This window comes from Eriocheir sinensis, chromosome 26, assembly GCF_024679095.1.
Source record: "Eriocheir sinensis breed Jianghai 21 chromosome 26, ASM2467909v1, whole genome shotgun sequence".
Lineage (NCBI taxonomy): Eukaryota > Metazoa > Arthropoda > Malacostraca > Decapoda > Varunidae > Eriocheir > Eriocheir sinensis.
In genome coordinates this window covers 2,974,841-2,981,549 of record NC_066534.1, presented here as the reverse complement: position 1 = coordinate 2,981,549, position 6,709 = coordinate 2,974,841, and the positions used below count along the sequence as shown (strand labels likewise).

At 43.6% G+C, this 6,709-nt stretch overlaps 1 non-coding gene across 1 annotated transcript; it reads left to right on the top strand.

The window, feature by feature from the left end:
* Nucleotides 1-5,310: 5,310 nt before the first annotated feature.
* Nucleotides 5,311-5,429, top strand: LOC127003943 (5S ribosomal RNA). The gene has a single exon (XR_007757474.1). It is a non-coding gene; the product is annotated as a 5S ribosomal RNA (ribosomal RNA).
* The last annotated feature ends 1,280 nt before the right edge of the window (nt 5,430-6,709 follow it).

Sequence of the window (6,709 nt, the reverse complement as noted above, 5' to 3'; positions counted from 1 at the left end):
CCCCCATCCCTCCAGCCAAAGCTGGCAGGAAAGGAAAAAGAACCATGCAGCATGGAAAAACTGCATGGAAATTATGTAGGAAAGAGGAAAGAACTACCATTACTGCTACCACTAACCGGGCGATAAAAGCGGACAAGGACACCAGTATTCGAAAGAACTTAACGTTATTACGACAATGAGTAATATTTTAGTTGCTGGTTGGATTCAAAACACTTGTCTAATCTATTCTTGAAGGCCGTAACTGTTGTACTATCAATGACATCACAGGGTAGAGAGTTCCAAACATAAACAACTCGAGTGAAGAAGAAGTGTTTAGCTTCGTGCGACGAGAATCTTTTTCCACTTATCTTCAAATTGTGATTTCTTCTTGTTCTATTTGATCGATCAATTATAAAGTAATCTTCCGCATTAATATCACTGAATCCTTTAAACATCTTAAACACTCCTATTAGATCGCCTCGCATTCTTCGTTTTGATAGACTGAATAAATTTACTTCTTTAAGCCTTTGTTCATATGATAAATTTCTGCTGGAGTAGGCTGGAGTAGGTAGGAAGACACCTACCGAACGGGCGCAAGCCACTCCCGGTGAGGTATATATGGGAGGTGAGAAGGGAGCTGAAGCCCTCCAAAGACCCTTCCCATGTCCTCACTAACCGTTTCCCTATTGTCTCACCAACACCGGAGAGTAGTTCAGCATGCTCTCTAAAGACAGATCCTCTCTTTATCCACACCACACTACATTCACATAACATATACACCTTTTTCCAAAATTCAAAATTCAAAATGGCTCAATTAAGCAAAGCCTCGGAGTCCCCGCCTGAGAGGGACCACAAATTCCCCAGGAGGACTCCTTCTGGCTGCCGACCTGAGAGGTGTCTTGATAACTCCGCGAACCTCTTTCTTCTCAATTTCTGCAACATTCGCGGTCTTCGCTCTAATTTTCATTCTGTGGAACATCATCTCTCCTCCTCTCAACCTCACCTTCTCTTCCTTACCGAAACACAGGTTTCTGAGGCTACTGACAGCAATCTCTACTCTGTTCCCTCCTACTATCTCTATCCTAAATTTCAATCCAAAGCTGGATGTTGCGCCTACGTGCAACGACATCACTTGCTCTCGTGCCCACGACCTTGACTCTTCTGAATTTTCCACCATCTGGTTAAGACTTCACTGTCATTCTATTACTAAATACATCTGTGCTGTTTATCTCTCACCTAACTCTACCAACTATGTAAAATTCTTTGACTATTTGAATTCTAAAGTGGAGCACATCTTGACCAACTCCCTTCGCTGAAATCTCAATCCTAGGAGATTTCAATGTTCACCAGCTTTGGCTTTCATCCTCTTTCACTGACCATCCTGGTGAACAAGCCTACAACTTTGCTATCCTCAACGACCTAGAGCAGTTGGTCCAGCCACCTACACGTATTCCTGACCGTATTGGAGATCGGCCCAACATTCTAGACCTCTTCCTTACCTCAAACCCTTCTGCTTATTCTGTCAAACTGTTCTCTCCGTTGGGCTCCTCCGATCACAATCTTATTTCTGCATCCTGTCCTATCGCTCCTGTACATCCTCTGGACCCACCGAAGAGGCGATGCTTCTGGCATTTTGCTTCAGCTCGGTGGGACGACCTGAGGATGTACTTTTCCGATTTCCAGTGGAATGATTATTGCTTCCAGGATAGAGACCCTCTGTGTGTGCTCAGCGCATCACAGAGGTGATTGTCTCTGGAATGGAGGCATACATTCCTCGTTCTTTCTCTACTCCTCACGCTAAAAAGCCTTGGTTTAATCACGCTTGTTCTCGTGCTGTCAATGATAGAGAGGTAGCTCACAAAGATACCAGAGCCTTCAAACTAATGCTAATTATGAACTTTACATTTCTGCCCGAAATCGTGCCAAATCTATTCTCCGACTAACCAAAATTCTTTCATTAATAGAAAATGTCAAAACCTTGCTTTCTAACTCTTCCCGTGACTTCTGGCATCTAGCCAAAACATCTCCTCCAACTTCACTTCTTCATCTTTCCTCCACTCTCAGTCCGGACGGCAACACTGCCGTCTCATCTATCTCTAAGGCTGAACTCTTCTCTCAAACTGTTTCTAAAAACTCCACTCTGGACGATTCTGGGCATATTCCTCCTACTCATCCCCACTCTGACTCCTTTATGCCTGTTATAAAGATTCTTCAAAATGATGTTTTCTATGCCCTCTCTGGCCTCAATCCTCAGAAGGCTTATGGACCTGATGGAGTGCCTCCTATTGTCCTTAAAAACTGTGCCTCCGTGCTGTCACCCTGCCTGGTCAAACTCTTTCGCCTCTGCCTGTCAACATCTACCTTTCCTTCTTGCTGGAAGTATGCCTTCACACAGCCTGTACCTAAGAAGGGTGACCGCTCCAATCCCTCAAACTACCGTCCTATTGCTTTACTTTCTTGTCTATCTAAAGCTTTTGAATCAATCCTTAATCGTAAGATTCAAAAGCACCTTTCCACTTCTGACCTTCTATCTGATCGCCAGTATGGGTTCCGCAAGGGGCGTTCTACTGGTGATCTCCTGGCCTTCTTAACTGACTCTTGGTCATCCTCTCTTAGCCGTTTCGGTGAAACCTTTGCTATTGCGCTGGACATATCAAAAGCTTTTGATAGGGTCTGGCACAAATCTTTGCTTTCTAAACTACCCTCCTACGGTTTCTATCCTTCTCTCTGTACCTTTATCTCCAGTTTCCTTTCTGACCGTTCTATTTCTGCCGTGGTAGACGGTCACTGTTCTTCAGCTAAATCTATTAACAGTGGTGTCCCACAGGGTTCTGTCCTATCTCCCACTCTTTTTCTGTTGTTCATTGATGATCTTCTTTCCAAAACGAACTGTCCTATCCATTCCTACGCCGATGATTCCACTCTGCATTATTCAACTTCTTTTAATAGAAGACCCACCCTTCAGGAACTTAACGACTCAAGGCTGGAGGCTGCAGAACGCTTAGCCTCAGACCTTACTATTATTTCCGATTGGGGCAAGAAGAACCTGGTGTCCTTCAACGCCTCAAAACACAGTTTCTCCACCTATCCACTCGACACAATCTTCCAAACAACTATCCCCTATTCTTTGACAACACCCAGCTATCACCTTCCTCAACACTAAACATCCTCGGTCTATCCTTAACTCAAAATCTCAACTGGAAACTTCATATCTCATCTCTTACTAAATCAGCTTCCTCGAGGCTGGGCGTTCTGTACCGTCTCCGCCAGTTCTTCTCCCCTGCACAGTTGCTGTCCATATACAGGGGCCTTGTCCGCCCTCGTATGGAGTATGCATCTCATGTGTGGGGGGGCTCCACTCACACAGCTCTTCTGGACAGAGTGGAGGCAAAGGCTCTTCGTCTCATCAGCTCTCCTCCTCATACTGATAGTCTTCTACCTCTTAAATTCCGCCGCAATGTTGCCTCTCTTTCTATCTTCTATCGATATTTCCACGCTGACTGCTCTTCTGAACTTGCTAACTGCATGCCTCCCCCCCTCCCGCGGCCCCGCTGCACTCGACTTTCTACTCATGCTCATCCCTATACTGTCCTAACCCCTTATGCAAGAGTTAACCAGCATCTTCACTCTTTCATCCCTCACGCTGGTAAACTCTGGAACAATCTTCCTTCATCTGTATTTCCTCCTGCCTACGACTTGAACTCTTTCAAGAGGAGGGTATCAGGACACCTCTCCTCCAGAAACTGACTTATCTTTCGGCCACCTCTTTGGATTCTTTTTAGGAGCAGCGAGTAGCGGGCTTTTTTTTTTATTAATGTTTACTTTTTTGTGCCCTTGAGCTGTCTCCTTTGCTGTAAAAAAAAAAAAAAAAAAAAAAAAAAACCTAGGAATCATCTTTGTCACTCTTCATTGATCCCGTTCCAACTTTTCTGTCTTTTCTGTAGTAGGGAGACGAAAACTGTACACAGTACTCTAGACGGGGTCGAACCAACGAATTATACAGTTTTAATATTACTTTTTTCGATTTATTATTAAAAACTCGTCCGATGAAGCCAACCAATTTGTTTGCAGTTTTAACAACCTCTGAACAATGCTGACCGGGCTTTAAATCGCTTGATATAGTGATTCCAAGATCCTTTTCTATACTTACTGCAGAAAGTTGTTTGCCATTCATTACGTACCGAACGCGATTGTTATTTTTTCCGGAGCCTTCGCCTTTGCAGTCCTTCATCTTCCACCTTTGATTAGATGGTTAGTGTAGCTCGTCACAAACAGCCTCGTTAGGACCAGCAGGTCTGCTGTTGTTTGTTCTTCCTTTATATTTCTGTGGGTTTTTTTTATTTAGCTTTTAGCCTTTCTTTTGCATTCCTCTTTTCTTTTCATCTAGGTCTTAGCCTTTCGCTTTGCATCCCTCTTTTCGTTTTATTTAGCTTTTGGACTTTCGTTTTGCACCGTTTATTTTCATTAAGCATTTCGTTTTCCGTCCCCTTTTTTTTTTAATTTAGCTCAGCCTTTCGTTTTGAAATTTGTGACGCTGGTTACGTGACTTTATTTATTTATTCATTTATTTATTTATTTTTACTTCCAATGACCGTTTGGCACAGTATACAAGGAGAAACAATTAACAACAGGCACAAGCAATCGATCAGCTTTCCTTAGTCCTTAGAGGCCGTGGTCCCATGGCCTAATTACCCCCTAAATCACTGAATAAGTGTGTGTGTGTGTGTGTGTGTGTGTGTGTGTGTGTGTGTGTGTGTGTGTGTGTGTGTGTAGTTCAGTTTTGTGCCATGAAAAGTTTGTATCATAATAACTCTAACGTACATTTCCTGGAGGTTGAAGGAACCTAACAAACCTTCATTACTTCACCGGGGTCACAGCGCTGGCATGTGTTTACCTGTGCTCAAACATCAGGACCAACTTAACAAACCTTCACTACTTGACCCGGTCCAAGCGCTAGCGTTTACCTGTGTTACCTGGCTCAAACATCAGGACCAACTTAACAAACCTTCACTACTTCACCCGGTCCAAGCGCTAGCGTTTACCTGTGTTACCTGGCTCAAACATCAGGACCAATTTAACAAACCTTCACTACTTCACCCGGTCCAAGCGCTGGCATGTGTTTACCTGTGTTACCTGGCTCAAACATCTGGACCAACTTAACAAACCTTCACTACTTCACCCGGTCCAAGCGCTGGCATGTGTTTACCTGTGTTACCTGGCTCAAACATCAGGACCAACTTAACAAACCTTCACTACTTCACCCGGTCCAAGCGCTTGCATGTGTTTACCTGTGTTACCTGCCTCAAAGATCAAAGCCAGTTCACCTTTCTCGTCAACGGCCACACCACGTTGAAAACACCGCTTCTCGTCCGGTCAGCGAAGTTAAGCGGCGTTGGGTCTGGATAGTACTTGGATGGGTGACCGCCTGGGAACACCAGATGCTGTTGGCATCCCTCTTTTTATTTAATTTCTCTTAACTTTTCACTTTGCGCTCCTTGTGAGTCTTTTCTTTTCATATAGCTTTCGGCCTTTCGTTATGTTTTCTATTTTTTTTCTTTTCAATTTACTTTTTAGCCTTTCGCTTTGCATCCCTCTTTTCGTTTTATTTAGCTTTTGGACTTTCGTTTTGCACCATTTCTTTTCATTAAGCATTTCGTTTTCCGTCCCTTTTTTTCTTTTCATTTAGCTCAGCCTTTCGTTTTGAAATTTGTGACGCTGGTTACGTAGCTTTATTCATTTTTTTTCTTCCAATGACCGTTTGGCACAGCATACAAGGAGAAACAATTAACAACAGGCACAAGCAATTGGTCAGCTTTCCTTAGTCCTTAGAGGCCGTGGTCCCATGGCCTAATTACCCCCTAAATCACTGTATAAGTTTGTGTGTGTGTGTGTGTGTGTGTGTGTGTGTGTGTGTGTGTGTGTGTGTGTGTGTGTGTGTGTGTGTGTGTGTGTGTGTGTGTGTGTGTGTAGTTCCGTTTTGTGCCATGAAAAGTTTGTATCATAATAACTCTTCCTGGTAAATTCACGACGTACATTTCCTGGAGGTTGAAGGAAACTAACAAACCTTCATTACCTCACCGGGGTCCCAGCGCTGGCATGTGTTTACCTGTGTTACCTGGCTCAAACATCAGGACCAACTTAACAAACCTTCACTACTTCACCCGGTCCAAGCGCTGGCATGTATTTACCTGTCTTACCTGGCTCAAACATCAAAACCAACTTAACAAACCTTCATTACTTTACCCGGACCAAGCGCTGGCATGTGTTTACCTGTGTTACCTGGCTCAAACATCAGGACCAACTTAACAAACCTACACTACTTCACCCGGTCCAAGCGCTGGCATGTGTTTACCTGTGTTACCTGGCTCAAACATCAGGACCAACTTAAAAAACCTTCACTACTTCACCCGTTCGAAGCGCTGGCATGTGTCTATCTGTGTTACCTGGCTCAAACATCAGGACCAACTTAACAAACCTTCACTACTTCACCCGGTCCAAGCGCTGGCATGTGTTTATCTGTGCTACCTGGCTCAAACATCAGGACCAACTTAACAAACCTTCCTTTTTTTTTTTCTTTTCTCGTTGTGCATCCCTCTTTCTTCTTTTCTTTTCATATGCTTTCAGCCTTTCGTTTTACATCCTTTTTTTTTCATTTAGCTTTTAGTCTTTCTCTTTTTCTTTTTTTCTCCTATCTCTTCATTCAGCTTTCAGCCTTTCGTTTACCATTTTT